The sequence below is a fragment of the Trichogramma pretiosum genome, unplaced genomic scaffold, assembly GCF_000599845.2.
Source record: "Trichogramma pretiosum strain Unisexual culture from Peru unplaced genomic scaffold, Tpre_2.0 scaffold39, whole genome shotgun sequence".
NCBI classification, from domain to species: domain Eukaryota; kingdom Metazoa; phylum Arthropoda; class Insecta; order Hymenoptera; family Trichogrammatidae; genus Trichogramma; species Trichogramma pretiosum.
This window is the reverse complement of record NW_019640828.1, coordinates 1,154,914-1,173,823: the sequence shown is the minus strand read 5'-3', so window position 1 is coordinate 1,173,823 and position 18,910 is coordinate 1,154,914. Positions and strand designations below refer to the sequence as shown.

Here is an 18,910-nt window from a genome sequence, read left to right as displayed (position 1 = left end):
ACCTTGCCAAAAGAATTGTATATAAGTTCGTGTAATTGTTGTTGTAGTTAGTTTCCTGGGGTCACAACGAAATCGTATTAATAAATCGTTGCCTTTTAGAGGTTAGAAGTTAGAATTTTAAACTGATTCAAACAATGTAAAACAATATATCAACAGATCCATCGATAGTATAATTGTAAACAATAATATCATAAACAATTTTGACATCGTCTCTCGTACAATGATCATGTTTAAAGTAAAATCAAATTAATTTGAAAATCAATCCATAATATCAAAAGATAAATTTTACTCATTCAAGTTCCGTGATACTAAATAGACTTAACCATCGTTTGATTTAGACATCAAAATGGATAAAGATGAGAAGAAACTCGAAGAAGTTGTCTTGGTAAATAATTTAAGTGAACACGGCATTACTGAATCAGACGACAAACAATACGTTTGTGATATTTGTCAGGAGTCATTTACACTGGAATCAAGCATGATAACACACCGAGACACAATTCACGATGTAAAAAAAGATTTTGCTTGTGACAGCTGCAAAAAGAAATTTAATTTCCGAAGTCATTTGAGTAGACACCAAATATTGGTACACAGAATCCATAAAGATTTTTCATGCGACCAGCGTAAAAAGATATTTTTAAAAGAAGCGAGTTTGAATACGCACCAAAAATTAGCACACAAAGATAGTAAAGATTTCACATGCAACAAGTGCAAGAGAAAATTTGAAAATGAATCAACTTTACATAAACACAAAAGAATATTTCACGAAGTCTTCAAAGATTATTTATGTGAAAAGTGCGCCAAGAGATTTGGAAATAAACGGAGTTTGCTCTTGCACATAAAAAAAATACATGATGGTCGCAAAGACTTCACATGGAATAAGCACGAAGAAAAAGATGGAACAAAATCAGACTTGATCAAGAATCAAAAAACAGTCCATGACGGTTGTAATAATTACTCATGTGACAATTGCGGGAAGAAATTTGGAAGTAAAAATTATTGGCTCTTGCACACAAAAACAGTCCACGAAGGTCATAAAGATCACATATGCGACCGGTGCGACAGAAAATTTGGAACTAAATCCAATTTGTTGAAGCACCAAAGGGTAATCCACGAAGGTCGTAAAGATCACGTATGCGACTGGTGCGACAGGAAATTTGGAACTAAATCCTATTTGTTGAGACATCGAAGGACCGTCCACGAAGGTCGCAAAGATCACGCATGCGACAATTGCGGGAAGAAATTTGGAAGTAAAAGTTCTTGGCTCTTGCACACAAATACAGTCCACAAAGGCCATAAAGATCACGTATGCGACCAGTGCGACAGGAAATTTGGAACTAAATTCAATTTGTTGAAGCACCAAAAGATAATCCATGAAGGTCGCAAAGACTACGCATGCGATAAGTGCGAAAAAAAATATGGAGATAAGTCAGATTTGTTGAAGCACCAAAAGACTGTCCACGAAGGACGCAAAGATTACGCATGCGAATATTGCGAGAAAAAATTTGGAATCAAGCAAAACTTGTTAACGCACCAAAGGAACGTACACGAAGGTCGAAAAGATTACTCATGTGACCAGTGCGAGAAAAAATTTGGACAAAAAACGAGTTTAGTCGTACACAAAAAAACCGTCCACGAAGGTCGAAAAGACTACGCATGCGACAAGTGTAAGAAGAAATTTGGAGAAAAATGGAAATTGATTAAACACCAAAGGCTAGTCCATGAGGGTCGCAAAGATTATGCATGCCACTATTGTGAGAAGAAATTTGGACAGAAACCGTATCTACGTTTGCACCAGAAGACAGTACACGAAGGTCGTAAAGATTACGCGTGTGACAAATGTGAGAAGAAATTCGGATATAAATCAGATTTGAATAAGCATCAGAAGATAGTCCACGAAGGTCGCAAAGATTTCGCATGTCACAAATGCGAGAGTAAATTTGGGCACAAATCGTCTCTACTATCACACTAAAAGACAGTACATGAAAGTCACAACGATTTTGTATGCAACAAATGCGAGAAGAAATTTGGAGATCGAAGAAATTTTTCAAAACACCAAAAGACAGTCCATGATGGTTATAAAGACCACGAATGCGACAAGTGTTAGAAGAAATTTGGACGAAAATCGCATTTGGTTAAGCATCAAATCACGGTCCATGAACGTCAAAAAGATCATGAAGGCGACAAGTGTAAAAAAATTCAAACTTAGAAATTATTTGCTTTTGCACACAAGAACAGTCCATGAAAATCGTAAAAATTACGCGTGTGACTAATGCCAGAAGAAATTCGAGGATTAAGGCAACTTAATAAAACACAAGAAGACGGTCCATGGAGGTTGCAAAAATTATGCATGCTACCTTTGGACCTTTGGAAATGAGATGGAAAAAGTGCAACTGCTTAGGACATCGAATAATAGTACGTAAAGGACCCAAAGTTTACGGATGCTATGAGTGTGAAGGAAAATTTAGACAAAATGCACATTTGCTCAATCACCAAAAAATAGTCCATGAAAGTTGCAAAGATTAATCGTGCCACAATTTTGAGAATAAATGATTATGTAAATATTTATTGTAGACATTTGTACATTTTTTTGAAAATTTCAATAAAAATTATACCGAATTGTTTTAACTGAACTTCGTGTGTATGAACTATAATTACACCTTTGTTCAATGCCACGGCGGTGTTTTTTTTTGGCTACTAAAAGTTTCGTGCAGTTGTTTAAGCAACGATCAGCCGAGAGTGTTTTTCACGTTTTTTTTTGGAATTATATTTTTGAAGAATCCTCACCTAATAATATCGCGACCCTGAATTAATAAATCATGCACTAATGAAAGATTTTGATGATTTCTTTTATTAGGGACGTAATCGGTATATAAAAATTCACTAAAAAATTTTACGCGAAGGTCATTCAATAATTTGAATAGATAAAAAAATTTTTTTATATTTCTGTAAGGGGCAACCTTAAGAACATCAAAATAAAAAAAAATTAAAAAAAAAAACCGTATCTTTGAATTTTGAACTGGTTGAAAAAATGTAGTACAATATATCTACAGATCCATCGGTAACACAGTTTTAAACAATAATAAACAATAATTCTAAACGATTTTGACATCGTCTCTCGTAACCTGATCATGTTTATATTAAAATCAAATTAATTTGAAAATCAAGCCATAATAACAAAAGATAAATTTTACTCATTCAAGTTCCGTGATACTAAATAGACTTAACCATCGTTTGATTTAGACATCAAAATGGATAAAAATGAGAAGAAACTCGAAGAAGCTGTGTCGGTAAATAATTTAAGTGAACACGGCATTACTGAATCAGACGACAAACAACACGTTTGTGATATTTATCAGGAGACATTTAAACTTGAATCAAGTATGATAAAACACCAAGGCACAATTCACAAACTTCAAAATGACTACGCTTGCGATAAGTGCGAAGAGAAATTTGAGTTCCGAAGTCATTTGAGTAGGCACCAAATATCAAAACACAAAGGCCACAAAGATTATGCATGTGACAGCTGCGAGAAGAAATTTGTGAAAAAATCGAGTTTGACTACGCACCAGAAATTAGTACACAAAAATCGCGAAGATTATGTATGCAACAAGTGCGAGAGGAAATTTGAAAATAAACCAACATTACTAAAACACAAAAAAATTTTCCACGAAGTCTTCAAAGATTTTTTATGTGAAAAGTGTGCGAAGAGATTTAGAAATAAACAAAGTTTGCTCATACATGTTAAGACAGTCCACGAGGGTCGCAAAAATTATGCATGTGATAAGAGCGAAGAAAAATTTAGAATAAAATCAGATTTGATCAGGCACCAAAAAACAGTCCATGAGGGTCGTAAGGATTTCGTATGCGACAAGTGCGAGAGAAAATTTGGCCAAAAATCGCATTTACTTTTTCATCAAAGGACAGTTCACGAAGGTCGCAAAGACTACGCATGCGCCGATTGCGGGAAGAAATTTGGAAGTAAAAATTATTGGCTTTTGCACACAAAAACAGTCCACGAAGGTCATAAAGATCACGTATGCGACCGGTGCGACAGGAAATTTGGAACTAAACCCAATTTGTTGAAGCACCAAAGAATTGTCCACGAAGGTCGCAAAGATTACTTGTGTGCAAATTGCGAGAAGAAATTTTGTAGTAAATCTGATTTGTTGAAGCATCGAATGACAGTTCACGAAGGTCGAAAAGACTACTCGTGTGACCAGTGCGAGAAGGTATTTGCGTACAAATCAAGTTTGCTCATGCATCAAGAATCAATCCATGAAGGTAACAGAGACTACGCATGCGACAAATGTGACAAGGCATATGTAAAAAAATCGTATTTAATCATACACCAAAACACAATCCACGATGGTCGGAAAGATTTCGCATGCGACAAGTGCGAAAAGAATTTTGGACAAAAAAGGCATTTGGTGAAGCATCAAAACATAGTCCATAAACCTCAAAAAAGTCATGAATGTGACAAGTGTAAAAAACAATTCAAACTTAGTAGTTATTTGCTTTGGCACAAAAGAATAGTCCATGAGGGCCGCAAAGATCACGCATGCGATAGGTGCGAGAGAAAATTTGGACAAAAATCAAGTTTGCTCGTACACCAAAAGACGGTTCACGAAGGTCGTAAGGATTACCGATGCGACAAATGCGAGAAGAAATTTGGGGATCGAAGCAATTTGATTAAACACCAGATGATAATCCACGAAGGTCGTAAAGATTACGTATGCGACAAATGCGAGAAAAAATTTGGACAAAAGATAACACTGCTCAGGCACCAAAGGACAGTCCACGAAGGTCGGAAAATTTCGCATGCGACAAGTGCGAGCAGAAATTTGGAGGAAAATCGAATTTGATCAGACACCAAAGGATAGTCCAAGAGGGTTGCAAAGATTACGCACGCGACAAATGCGAAAAAAAATTCGGGGATAAAAGTGATTTGACCAAGCATCAGAAGAGAGTCCACAAAAGAGCAAAGGTTACGGATGCGACGAAAACGATTTGAACAAAAAGCGCATTTACTCAATCGTCTAAAAACAGTCCATGAAGGTTGTACAGATTGATCATGCCACGATTTTGGGAAGAAATGATAGCTGAATTTTGTAAATGTGTATTACAGATATTTTGACATATGTTTTCCAAAAATTTTAATAAAAATTGTCTTGAAATGATTGTCAACCGTCTACTATCATTACACCTTTGTTCACTGCCACGGTAGTGTTTTATGATTGGCTACTAACCGTTCCCTGGAGTTGTTCAAGAAACGATCAACCAAGATTTTTTTTGCCTTTTTTGGAATTGTATTTTTGAATAAACCTCACCTAATAATATCGCGATCCTGTATTAATCAAACGAGCATTAATGAAAAATCTTGATAAATTTGCTGATAAAATGATTATTCCTGTCATGAGGGACGTGATCGCTAGTAAATGTAAGTTCACTCAAAATGCAATGCAAAAGTCATTCAACAATTTAAATTTGAATAAAAATTTTTTTATATTTCTTTAAAATCATTAAAAGCTCTCATAATTGGTAGCTAAGTGGCTGCTAGATGGCGCATATCCGATTTATCAGTAATCGAAAGTGAAAAATCAGTTTTTCGAATATATATCGAGCACACGCTGAATTTCCCAATCCCACTTTTTGCGTGAAAAATTTTCCTTCGATTCTTTCGATGATCCGGAGACTTGCTGCTGAAACGCTGTATCAAGATGAGTGATTTCGGCATACTATTCAAACTTCATTGGACACCATTCACAACACAGGTTGTTAACAACACACCTTATACGCATAGCAGCGAAGTGAAGAGAACATCTTTCATGCGAGAAGAGTCCGAAAAAATTTGGAACAAAAGTGTAATTGAAATCGGCACGGCCGCCGATATTATGATTTTTCGTCGTTGAGTAATTTGATTAATTCATCAATAGTATCACTATATTACATTGCATACTAATTTTTTTCTTCCGAGACTATCAGTTTATTTACAAGCTAGTACAAGTTTTATATATTTTAAAATTATTTAAAACACTGATTGAAATTTCCATCAATAAGTTTGCTTTTGATGATTTTTTTGTTACACTTACATTAAAAATATCGAGCGTATTTTAAAATGAACTGAAAGTGACAGTATGACTCTTTCAAAAAATTTAGACCAATATTACTTAATCATTGTAAATACGGTAGTTTGAGTCCTCGTCGCTAGATGGCGAGTATCTTTATCTGTAAATCTGCAAGTGAAAAAGTCAAAATAACAGTATAACCCGCGTGCTTGTTAAACCGCCACAAGCATTGTTGTTCATCACTACTCGCGTACGCACTGTACTACACTACGCGTATATCCCTCGGTACGTTTGTAATCTACGCATACCGACAGCGTACCGCTGGCTTACCAATATGTAGCGACGTACAGTCGCCGTCAGAGCGCCAAGAGCAAAGGTCCGCTCCTCTCTCAAATAAAGCCTATACTACTTTCACAACATATATCAACATAGTATACAAACAAAATATATACTTAGGTACCTTGATTGTAAACAATATGATCATAAACGATTTTGAAATAGTTACTCGAACACTAACCACGTTTATAGTAAAAACAAATCAGTTCGAATGTTGTGTTTTCCGACGAAACAAGTCATAGTAGTACTAAAAGATACATTTTACTTATTTAGGTTTCGTGGCACCAAATAGAAAGATTCAACGTTTATTTTAGGCACAGAAATGGATAAAAGTGACGAGAAATCCGAAGATGTTGTGTCTAAAGAAAATTTAGATGAATACAACGTTTTTGTCACAGGCGACAAAAAATACATTTGTGATAATTGTCACGAGACATTTAAATTAGAATCAAGCATGATAACACATCAAGACACATTTCACAATCAACAAAGAAATTACACATGTGACAAGTGCGAAGAGAAATTCGAGTTTCGTAGTCATTTGAGTAGACATCAAGTATTAGTACACAAAAGCAGCAAAGATTTTGCATGTGACCAATGTGAAAAGAAATTTGTGAAAAAATCGAGTTTGTTGACGCACCGAAAATTGGTTCACAAAGATCTTGAAAATTTCATGTGCAATAAGTGCGAGAAGAAATTTGAAAATAAATCAACTTTACTCAAACACAAAAAAATATTCCACGAAGTTTTCAAAGATTACTTATGCGAAAAGTGCGCGAAAAGATTTGTAAACAAAAAGAGTTTGCTCTTGCACATAAAGACAGTACACGATAAGAGCGAAAAGAAATTTGGACAAAAGCATCAATTGCTCAACCAACAAAAAACTGTTCACGAAGGTCGTAAAGATTACGCATGCGACAAGTGTGAGCAGAAATTTGGATATAAAAAGACTTTGCTTGTTCACCAAAAGACAGTACACGAAGGTCAGAAAGATTTCGCATGCGACAAGTGCGAACAGAAATTTGGAGAGAAAACGACATTGATTAGACACCGAAGGACAGTCCACGAAAGTCAAAAAGATTTCACATGCGACAAATGTGATAACAAATTTGGACTTAAACATCACTTGCTTGCTCACCAAATGGTAGTTCACGAAGGTCGCAAAGACTACGCATGCGATAAGTGTGAGAAAAAATTTGGACAAAAATCAAGTTTGCTTTTCCACCAAAAAGCAATCCATGAAGGTATCAGAGACTACGTATGCGACAAATGTGACAAGGCATTTGTAAAAAAATCGTATTTAAACGTACACCAAAACACCATCCACGAAGGTCGCAAGGGTATCGCGTGCGAAAAGTGCGAGAGAAACTTTGGAAAAAAATCAGATTTGTTGAAGCATCAAAGGACAGTACATGAAGGCCGCAAAGATTACGCATGCGACAAGTGTGAAAAGAAATTTGGTCAAAAATCGACTTTGTACTCACATCAGAGGACGATCCACGAAGGTCGTAAAAAGTTGTCATGCAATTATTGCGAAAAGAAATTAGGATGCCAATCAAAATTGATTAGACACCAAAAGATAGTGCACAACGGTGACCGAGATTTCGCATGCGACAAGTGCGAAAGAAAATTTGGACTAAAAGAGCATTTGCTCAGGCACCAAGAAACAATCCACGAGGGTCGCAAATATTTTGCGTGCGACAAGTGCGAGTATAAATTTGGAACTAAATTTGATTTGCTGAAGCACCAAAGGACTGTACATGAAGGTCGCAAAGATTTCTCATGTAACAACTGTGAGAGGAAATTTGGACACAAATGTAATTTGCTCAGACACCAAAAAATAGTTCATGATCTTAATAGAGATTCACAATCTTAAATATGTATAGATACTTGTATTGACATAAAGTTATCTGAAACTTCAATAAAAATTGTGCGAGTACAATTGTGTCTTACCTAAACTTTGCGTGCTATCGACTATCATTATACATTTGTTCACTGCCGTTGGTACCAATTAAAGATTAAACGTTTTACATTTGAAATGTAGACGATAAAAAGTGACTATCGAAAGTGTGCTTAAATTTTATTTTTTACGAATCTAATATTGACGAAGAATAATCATTAAATAGTCATAAAATTTTGAAAAAACTTGACACTTTTATGCATTTCTATCAGCTTCACCTATACAAACATAATCATTTCATCGATTTCGATATCTCTGCATTTCCGCGTGGTTGCATTTCTCTCTCTCTCACACACTTGGATCCGTGTTATCCAGTACCTCTACATACGCGCTTGTTGTTGCAACGATCACGCGTGGCTCGCATTATTAATACATCTCCCCGCGTATGCGCGCAACGCAACTTCAACATTAAACCGATATCACGTCCCATCCCCGCCCCACACCAAAGCCACGTTCGCGTATACTTATTATATAATATGTATATATCTACGCACATATATATACGCGTTATTATAGTACAGTCACGATCCTTCACGCGCGCGCCACCACCCGTAAAAGAGAGAGAGAGAGAGAGAGAGACGTGCGAGAAAATACGATATCATTGTAATGAGCACACTATACTCGCGGAGCATGCGAATTATACGCGTATCTCGCCTTTTTTTTTTAATATTATTTTTAAGTATTCGTAGCCGGATGTGTGCAGTAGTTTTTCATTTTTACGTCGATATACATTGTCGTCGTTTAATTTATTATATACACTATCGCCGACGCGTATATGAAAAAAAGGAACGAAGAATTTATACAATTAACGGGGGACACATGCCACAGTAGCCGCGGCGCCTAGAGCCTCGGGCGTAGTTCGCACGCGCGCTCGTTCGAGAGTGAGAGTCGCCGACGTTAATTGTAGTCTCTCTCTCTCTCCCTCTATCTTCTCCGGGGGGCAAGAACAAGAAAAAGAAGAAGAGATAGATAGAGAGAAAAAGTTATTGCGCTCGACAATACCACCACCACCACCAACGACGACGACGACGACAATAATTGCATCCTATATTCTCTCTTTATTTTTTAAATGATATAAAATAAGATAAGATATAAGCCCGAGAGATATGTATATAGTCGACGTTTAGAGAAAAAAAAACAATAAAATCGCGCGCGCGTGCTTACGAGAGAAAACGTCCTTTGTGTCAGAGACTTGACGAGCCAATCGGCAAAAATTGCCAAACTTTTTTAGCGAGAGAAACCTGAAATCGGTTGCCTCGCTAAACACAGCAAAGAGCAGCAGTTTTCTCGTGCGCGAAGAAGTAGGAGTAGCTGTAGAAGAAAAGAGAGAAAGAGAGAGAGAGAGAAACGGCGTACACACATGCACACACACTTTTCGTGCTTCCTCCTCCTCCTCGCGCTTCGTTTACTCATGAAAAATCCAAAGAGCAGCAGCAGCAGCAGCTTCCCTCGCGCGGAAAGTAGGGCAGAAACAGAAGAGAAGAGAGGTAAAAGCGAGGGCCACATAGATATACATACGCACACACGCGAAAGTCGGCCATCAACTTTTTCAACCCCCCCGCAGTGTGTGTGAGATATATAGCGTGTGTATATAAACCCATCTGCACCCCGCAGCCACCACCACCACCACCACTACTGCCCGCGACGCTTTTCCCTATTATAAATACGATCTAGGGAGTAGTCGCGCAACTATATACGAATTGTGTCCCTCCGCCTTCGCCGCGCGCAAATATGCAGTACGTGAGTTTATGAAGAGTTCGCCAATGCGCGAAGGGTGGATGATCTTTTTATTACTGCGCAAGTCGCCCAACTCTTTGCCGCTTTTCTCCGTCTCGTGTTTATTAAAATATCGTACGCGAACGGCAAGAGGATGTGTAATATAATACTTTTATCATCCGGAAAATGTGTAATTTGTCGCACGAATCCCCTTTATATATTAACAAAATCGGCCTCGCGGGATGAGCTTTTTGATGTCGTACTCCCTGTTATCGTGCAGAAAGATCCATGGATGAAAACTTTGAGTCTAGTTAATAAATGCATCGATGCAGCGGTGAAGAGAGAACTTGTTTAGAAGCCAACCTCCGACAAGATCGAAATGGAATTCGAGATCAAAGACATATCTCTCTCTCTCTCTCTCGATGTCAAGTTAAAGGCGATTCTTGACTAACGAACTCCATTCGAGAGCAGCGATCTGTGCGCAGCGCGAGCAGAGATCATCGTTATTATTATTATTATTATGATTTGTATACATCCAAGTTTGCTTACCGCAAGTTCGTCTCTCGAGTTTCTTTTTTTTTCCACTTTGTTGCTGATACGCAACAAGTGACGACGCATTATGATGCTTAATGTATAATGGGATTTGTACGTTTTCTAAAAAAAAAGTGACTGCGCGCGATGTTTGATTGAACAAAGAGAGAGAGAAGCCATAAAGGGATTTTGGTACACAAAAAGGAGGCCAGAAAATAAAGCATCCATCGAATCTGAATAAAACATGAAAGTTCTCCTTTATAAGCTCGACGCAGTGTGACCAACGTTGAGAAATAGTCATTTGAATACAAACTTGATAAGAGGAAATTGCGCTCGCCAACGATCTCGTCTAATATATGTCGCGCGTCGATACACCTCTATACACATTTTATACAAAAAAATTACTGCGACGCAGTTTTGACTTAACGAGGTCTGCTGCTGCCGCATGTGTGCGACCTACATCTAGATTTTCGCGCGCGCGTTAGAAACCGGAAAATTTCCAAAGTTCCGAAATTTTTTTAATTACAACGTCGGTTGAACATATTTTTGAGGGGGGAAATAAGTTGAAGACTCTGCGAGCGCGTGTTTCCGTACGAAGGCGGGTTAAAAAACTGTCGATATCTTAATGAAGCAAAGTTTAATCGAAAAGGAGCTTTTCTACGTTAATTTAAACAAACGTTAATAATTCCTCGATCATATTGAAAGTTACCGATTGTAAATAAATGTTTTGAACATGACGTCTATTTTATTTTTAAAATTAGCGGAAGGATGGCGAATGGTGAAATTCATAATGGGGTACTTGGGAACAACATTTCTAAGGAGACCATAAAAAATTGATTCAATATTCCAAACTTTAAATAGCTACTATGAATTTTATAAACATTTAGACATAAAAATAGAAATGATCAATTTTCACAAGGAAGCTTTTATCAATACATTATCGGTGTTTTTTTTTTTTGTTATTGACAAACATGACAAAACATGACAAACAAGACCTTCTTCATTTGTATAACTCGCTATTTTAAATTCATATGCATTAAAAACATTAAAATTTGAAAAAATCGTTTAGCACGAAACTTTTCTCTCCAGTCTAGAGATTTTGCATGAAAAATAGCCTAAACTACATCGACCTGCGTAACTTTTCGTTCCCACGCATCGCGTCAAATTTTTGCTGTTTTCCGCCTCGAGAATTTGAAAAACTCGCTTTAAAAAAAAAACTTTCGAGACGCTCAAAAACTTTCGAAACAAAATCCATTATATATCACTGCTCGCATCAAGTAGAGAGAAAGAGAGAGAGAAAATAAGTACATAATTCAAAACGAGATGAAAAAAAAAGAGAAAAAAGTCCATGCAAAATGTAACGCGACGAGAGAGAAGAAAATTTTCTTCAGTCACGTTCCTTTCGAGCTTACTACGCGCGCGCGAAAGCATCCAGAGGCAGATTATTTCACACCTTACTACTCCCTCTCTCGGAACTCGGAATATCCCGGTGCTCGCGCGCGGCGCGTTAAATTTTACGAGCCTAAATCGGCGCCTAGGTATATATCCGTAATACGTGGGGGAAAAAAAATTATCGCGCATTTTTTCCTCTTTACGATATCGCGCTGTGTGTGCGTTGATTCGCAATTACGCCGGCGTATACTGCCTCCGAAATAATAATATGCGTAAATCTTTCACGCGATAAACTGCCGCTGTCTCGGGAAATATAACAGCTTATATACATGCAGAAAAGCGACGCCTGATTAATTTCATTCGAATTCTCAAAACATATACGTTCAAAGTATTTTCAGAGCTCTCTCGGCTCCGCTGCTCGTTGCGCGCACACGCCATTGTGTATTCGCCCGATATAATAATTGCAGCGTGCGAAAATCTCGGCGCCGCTTTTAAAGCCGCGTAAGTGCCTCCTGTACCTGCGGTGGTGGCGCGCACGCAATTTCGTAACGAGAGAAAGAGAGAGAGAGAGAATATTGGTGTACGTCAGCTTTGCAGCAGCAGCAGCTAGCCTGATAATTGAATGTCATTGGAAAGTCATTAGGGTCCAATTGATTTCTGCGAATGCGGTTACACGCTGTACGTATATATATACGCGTGGCTTTTTGCACGAAACGAATTCGTTGCGCGCGGGATTGTTCGAAAGTCGTCATCCGCGAGATGTGCGCGTGGAGAAGGAGGGGATTGATTTTTTAAAAATTTTGAATAAAATCAAATTTGAGCAAATCACAGAGTTTCAATTTGTTACTTGTGCTTTTTTTACGCATTCGATTACGTACATTCAATATTAGAGAGATTTATGATGATTATCAAAAAGCCGTAAATGTTATATTTTCGACAATAAATGTGTCTAAGGGGCAAAATTACAAATTAATTCACAGACTTTTGATCGTGACGCGAGAATCACTTTTGGGATGTGAAAATATTCATAGGATTTAATCCATTAAGATCGCGTTTCGTGGCGGTGATTTTCCGGCTTTAATGGTCAGGAAAGAATTAAAAAATTATTTAAAAAGTATATACAATTAGAGAAAACCGAATGCACTGTACATAAGAAATGAACATTCGTAGTGAAAAATAGTCAATACAATAAAACTAATCTCGATTTTTATACTAATCGGAAGTTGTATTGTCACTTGCGAGTTTGTAGTACTCCATCTGTTAATGGAATTAAGAAGCTCATAATCAAATGATACCTTTGATTATCATAAATTTTGTCACAATTAAAAACGAATCTTTTCATATAATTTCTGACGCGTTCTTGCAAAAATACAACCTACGTTTAAAGTCCAAGAGTAGCCGTGTAAAAAACAGCGTTAAAAGTGAAACTTGAACAAAATTTTATATAAATAATGAAAGTTCACTCAAATCAATAAATTTAATTTAAAGCATTAAAATTAAAAAATGGGTCAAAAAAATCAAGTAACGGGTTACAGGACCATACATTTTTACTTATGGTTCACTTCTGAATTTGATAATTTAAAATCAATTGATTCAAATTAAATGTATTGATTTTTGTTTAAAATTTAATCACTAAGCGAACTTGCGTTAAAATTTACAAAGTTCCAACAGCTCTGAATGATTTTAAAAATGTGTACATTTTTCAAATTTAATTTTTATACAATACGAGTTTGAATTTAAGATGTTTGAATCGAATTTGTCGATATACCGAAATTTTTCTTCTGCTTCGTTCTCTAGGTAGTTCGCTGCCGATAGACTCGAAAACAAGTTTTTGAACCAGAGAGTAGAATAATTTTGTTTGCACACTCGTAAACTAGATCGAATTCTCGAAAAATCACTGTACGTCTGTAAAGCGTCACGAAAACTCCTCCGATCGATGAATAAATGCATACGAGATGCGCGACAGAGAGAGCTTGTACAGCGCTTTGCCAACCTTCGAATGTAATGCGCCGCCGCAGCCGCAGCGAGCCTCGTTACAGACAATACCTTAAGTAATTACTTTTGTATGCCCTGTGGCTTCTGCCGCGCGTCGGCGTGTAAAACTCCTCCTACGCGTATTAAATATTACATGCAATCCGCGCTCGAGAAACGTGCCGTTTACGTTTGCGCGGGGCCATTTGATCGTCGTTCCGCGAGCTGCAGCAGCAGCAGCACGCCGAGAGTAATTTCGTTCCGCGCGCGGATTGTTTATTCCGCTCTCGCGCGAGTGCCGCTAGAAGTTTTCGCAATTTTGACGAACGGTATCGCAAACGATTGTGCGAGTTTGCGTTTCGCGCGCAGCTTTCTGCTTTCGTTACGAGAGTAACGAAAATTCGAATTGCGCGATACGACGCCTGAAGTGCGTCCATAATGAGCGGATATGTATATGGTTATACGAATTTTTAACTAAGATATCGTCTGATTGTGCAAAAATGAATAAAAAACCGCTGCCAATTCATTGACAAAGAGCTTCCTCATAGAAAAACGCTCGTTTTATTTATGACCACAACTATTATTAACTAACTTAACTATTATTATTGATAAACTAATTATAAATTTTCAATTTAAGCTAATAAAAAGTGGGTATGAAAAGTGTATGAGAAAGCAAGAGTACAACTTTTCATTTTGAGTCTGTAAATTTCATAATATTCGGTGAATCTCTACGTTTTTGGTCTCGAATTAAAGCTTGACTGCTCTGCTTACACGATAAATGAAAAATTCTAAAAATTACTTTATTTATTAGAAAAAAAAAACATTTTGAAAACGATAAAAAAATTCATAACTTTGTAACTTTTCAATGGATTCTAAAATAAGAATTTGACGCTTCTTGTGACACACAAATCCTTCAAAACAAGCCTAATCATGTCTCGCTGTCCATGTCCCATGCCCATGTCCCATACCAGCGGACATACACACAGACAGACATCTACGAGGAAGCAAAAGTTTAATCGTTTACTCAAATTTAAACATTAAAACATTGAAATTGGTAAAAAAAATGTGCGTAATTAAAATATAATTAAAGCCAGCTTCCACCGCTGGATGGCGAGTACCTTAAAGTCTGTAAATCTGCAAGTAGCAAAGTAAAAATAGTTGTATATAAGTACAGCGGGGTAAACAATTTACCACCAGTGTCATGAAAAATACGGGGGGGGGGNGGGGGGGGGGGGGGGGGGGAAATATCCCAGGTACTCCATCTTAATTTCGGCATTGAGCTCTAAAATAATCACTGCCACCTCGACCTAGCTTTGCAGTGCAGCGGGGCCAAAATCAAACTCACTCGCGATTCGTTGGGATGAAAAACCAAAAACCTTCGTTCGTTCGCTTGGCTCGCAGAAATAAGAGAAAACATCGAAAGACGACGGGATTTTTCTTACACGCACGTAGGTATATGATAGCGCGAGAGCGCGGATTCCATTTCCGGATGCAGCAGCAGCAGCAGCAGCAGCAGCGGAGTCACGACTCGCGATCAGCTTCTCCGGCGCTGTAATAATACCGAGACGTCTCGCACCCCCCGAAGATCGATAGTCATCCCGTTTTCTTTTCTTGCTCTAGCTCGCTCACCCATTTGTTTTTATACTTCGAAAAAATTTTCATGAATTCGAGTGTCTTTATAGCCCAGCTTCGCGATATACACTTTTATATAATCGTACGAAAATCTTTGTCGGATCAAGCCGCTGTATTATATTACATATTACGAGCGCCGTTCAAGGGTCACCACCACCACCACCACCAACATCGGCAGGCACGAGCGCAGCTTATTTTCTTCTCAGCTGCCTCATGCGGTACCTATATACATAAAGGTAGAGATGGCTGTCAGTTTCGCCGCGCCCGCAGCTCTATATATATTCAGCAGGCTACACACCTCGGCTTGTTACTACAAGCTGCCTTAACTCGCTCATCCCTCTTTGCTCTGCTCTGCCTCTTCCTTTACGACTAAACCGCGCGTACCCTACATTTCACCTCTCTCTCTCGCGCGATAGGACGAACGCTGCGAAATTTCCTTCCGACGCGAGCGAGAAAAAGAATGAATCTCATTTTTGCCGGATAGGAACGGCCGCCTCGCAACTCTTCATTTATTTTCGTTGAAAGGAGGCGAACTTTGAGTGTAAATTTTCTTTTTAACTTCGACGAGAGACTCGAGTCCTCCTTTGAAGTTGTACGATAATAAAAAGAAGGAGAAGAAGTAGAAGAAGGAACAGATTGTCGAAGCTTAATTGGCTTACTTGACAAATACGAAGTTAATTGACCGCGAGCTACAAGACGGAGATTGAGAAACAAAAGGTCAATACTGCGGACGTTACACGTGCGAGACTGTGTTCAAGAAATAATGGGATTGGTTACAAGCGGCACAACTGCCCCAGCTTCGCCGTTAAAGGACGTACTTTAATAAGCTTAAGGGCCAACGCGGGTGAAATGGAATTTACAGTAGATTTGCTCTTTCTCCAAGTCTATATCGATCCAACGTCACACAACACGAAGTTTCGAAATTGTTTCGGGCTCGAAATTTCTGCAGACGAGATCAGATGTCGAGGAACTACAAACTTTTTCTTTTTCGATGATGAATCGCGCGAGCTTTTTAAAATCTTGTATATTATCGGGCATATAGCGGGCTGGTATTTTTCAATTTTTTTTTTCTCTCTCTCTCTCTCTCTCTCTCTCTCTCCTCTCTCTTAATAAACACAAGAGATTCATCGACGTTTTTTTTTCTGCAACGTGTAAAAAATTAATCATAAATTCCGATATTAATAAAGCGCCGTGGAAAATTTTTCCGCTTATTTATGGTCGATGGGAGGGCGATTTCCGGCCCGGGCGCACGATCTATATATCTCGCTGCACGGTAAAGACCTATAAATTCATAGACTTGTAGTTAAATTTCTTATGCATCATCGGAGCGTATCGCAGTTCATCATTCGTCTGATAATTTTTTTTACTTTTTTTTTTTGCTCGAGTTTTGTCGCTCAAAGGCTGGAAGCGGGAAAAAAATATGTACGTATATTATAATGCATGTAAAAAAAAAAGTAGAAAGAAGCCGTCGCGCGGGCCTCTATTGGTTATATATACTCGAGGAATTTTCTCCTTTGCAGTTTTCCGACGCTTGAGTAAATATATATATGTGTATGTGTGTGTATAAACCCTTGCGCGCGAACTTTCCTTGACGACTACGACGTCGGCGACTTTTTCTGCTACGGCAGACCCATAATTGAATAGCGCGCGCCGCCCGTCAAGTCACTGTCTCCCAAGAACCGAACTCCTCTTTCGCTCGCTCGCGCGGCGCTTGACCCAATTTTCAACGACGGTTTACTTCTCTCTCTCTCTCTTCTTTTGGTAGTAAGAGGCGAAGGGGCTGATTTTACGTTGAGAGAGAGAAAAAAAAACTTACTTATACGCGCGTGAACTTAGTCTATATCCTCTCTGTCTCTCTCTCTCTTTCTCTGAGACGTCGGACTCGAGTTTACCCGATTTTCGAGTTTTGATTCGCGAAAGCTTTTCGCTCGACTTTTTGAAGGAAATTGGAGAGTTTTAATTGTACGAAAGAAAAGAAAAAATTATTGAGTTTTGAGCAAGAACAATTCGTTGAAGAGGCGTCGTCGTGTGTGATGATTTTCAAGACTGTATATATACAATTATTTTCACATGCCACTTGCAGATTTACTTAAGAAAATACTTGGATAGATAGATACAATTTTTTAAGATCATACTTCGACTTATAGAATTATTTTTACTTTGTCAGTTGCAGATTAACAGTGATATAGGTACTCGCCATCTAGTAGTAGATCATTGAAATTATAATTTAATTTTCATATTTCTAGCAATTTCAATCAAAATGTTTACCTAAAATACCTAATTGGATCTCATTCATTTTCGCTTAAAAAATAATGTATGTGATTGCATTTGGATGACTTTCTGTAAAGTTAATACATATAAAAAATTCATCAGTACTGTTACAGTGATTTTCAGTATCAATTATTATTACAATTTTCATGTCAGATTTAATTTTTAATCATCGTTCAAATGAAGGATTTTTAACAGTTTATATTGTAAACAAACGCGTACAAACGAATAGACAATTTGTAGATAGTATTGTGCTTATATAATTAGTATTTTCAAAAAATTATTTCCGCAAACTCCGACCCAATGAAGACACGATAATGAATAAATAAAAAAAACGAAAAGTATAAGCAGCCACCGAAAAATAGATAAGCCGCTCTCACTCATTATCGAAGTAAAAAAGACGCTCAACGTATAATTCGTCAAAATTCTCCGCTATATCCAGGCTGTAAATTAAACCGCGCAATTTACATTAGCATCGTAAAAACGATCCACTTCTTGTTCTGTAATTCCGGCAAGTTACATATATACTGTAGTACATACAGCCGCGCGCGAGAACTCATTTCTTTTTTAAGCCTCGGCGCGCGCATGCCTATTCATTTCGTAATTATATACAATTACGGCTCTCGCTATAGTTTCGAGCAAAACCAGTCCCCTCCCTCCACTTCCCCCTGCTGCCCGGGCGATCGCGTAAACGGGCAGAAAACTGTTTTACCTTATTTTTTTTTTTTTTTTTTTTCGTCGCGTAAACTCGTTCTTACGCTCGCTCGCATTAATCGTACGCATATCGATAATCTCTCGGTGAAAGTACGTACGATTGAAACCGGTTTCGCGCGCTAAAAGCGTTCATATCGACTAGCTAAGCCATTGAAAGTATCTCCTCCAGTAGCCGTGATCGTCTAGTGGTTAGGACCCTACGTTGTGGCCGTAGTAACCCAGGTTCGAATCCTGGTCACGGCAACGTTCCCCAGTGGAACGTTGTCACGGTGGAGGACTTCTTTTTTTTTGTTTTTTTGACTTTGATATTTCTGTAATTGTT

General features: G+C 38.0%; 1 protein-coding gene and 1 non-coding gene across 4 annotated transcripts in view; one reads left to right on the top strand and one right to left on the bottom strand.

Moving 5' to 3' along the window:
* The window catches only part of LOC106659613 (receptor-type tyrosine-protein phosphatase kappa), a 95,602-nt gene that overhangs the window by 43,007 nt on the left and 33,685 nt on the right, over positions 1-18,910 (bottom strand). The window lies entirely within an intron of this gene.
* Positions 18,760-18,831, top strand: Trnah-gug. The gene has a single exon. It is a non-coding gene; the product is annotated as a tRNA-His (tRNA).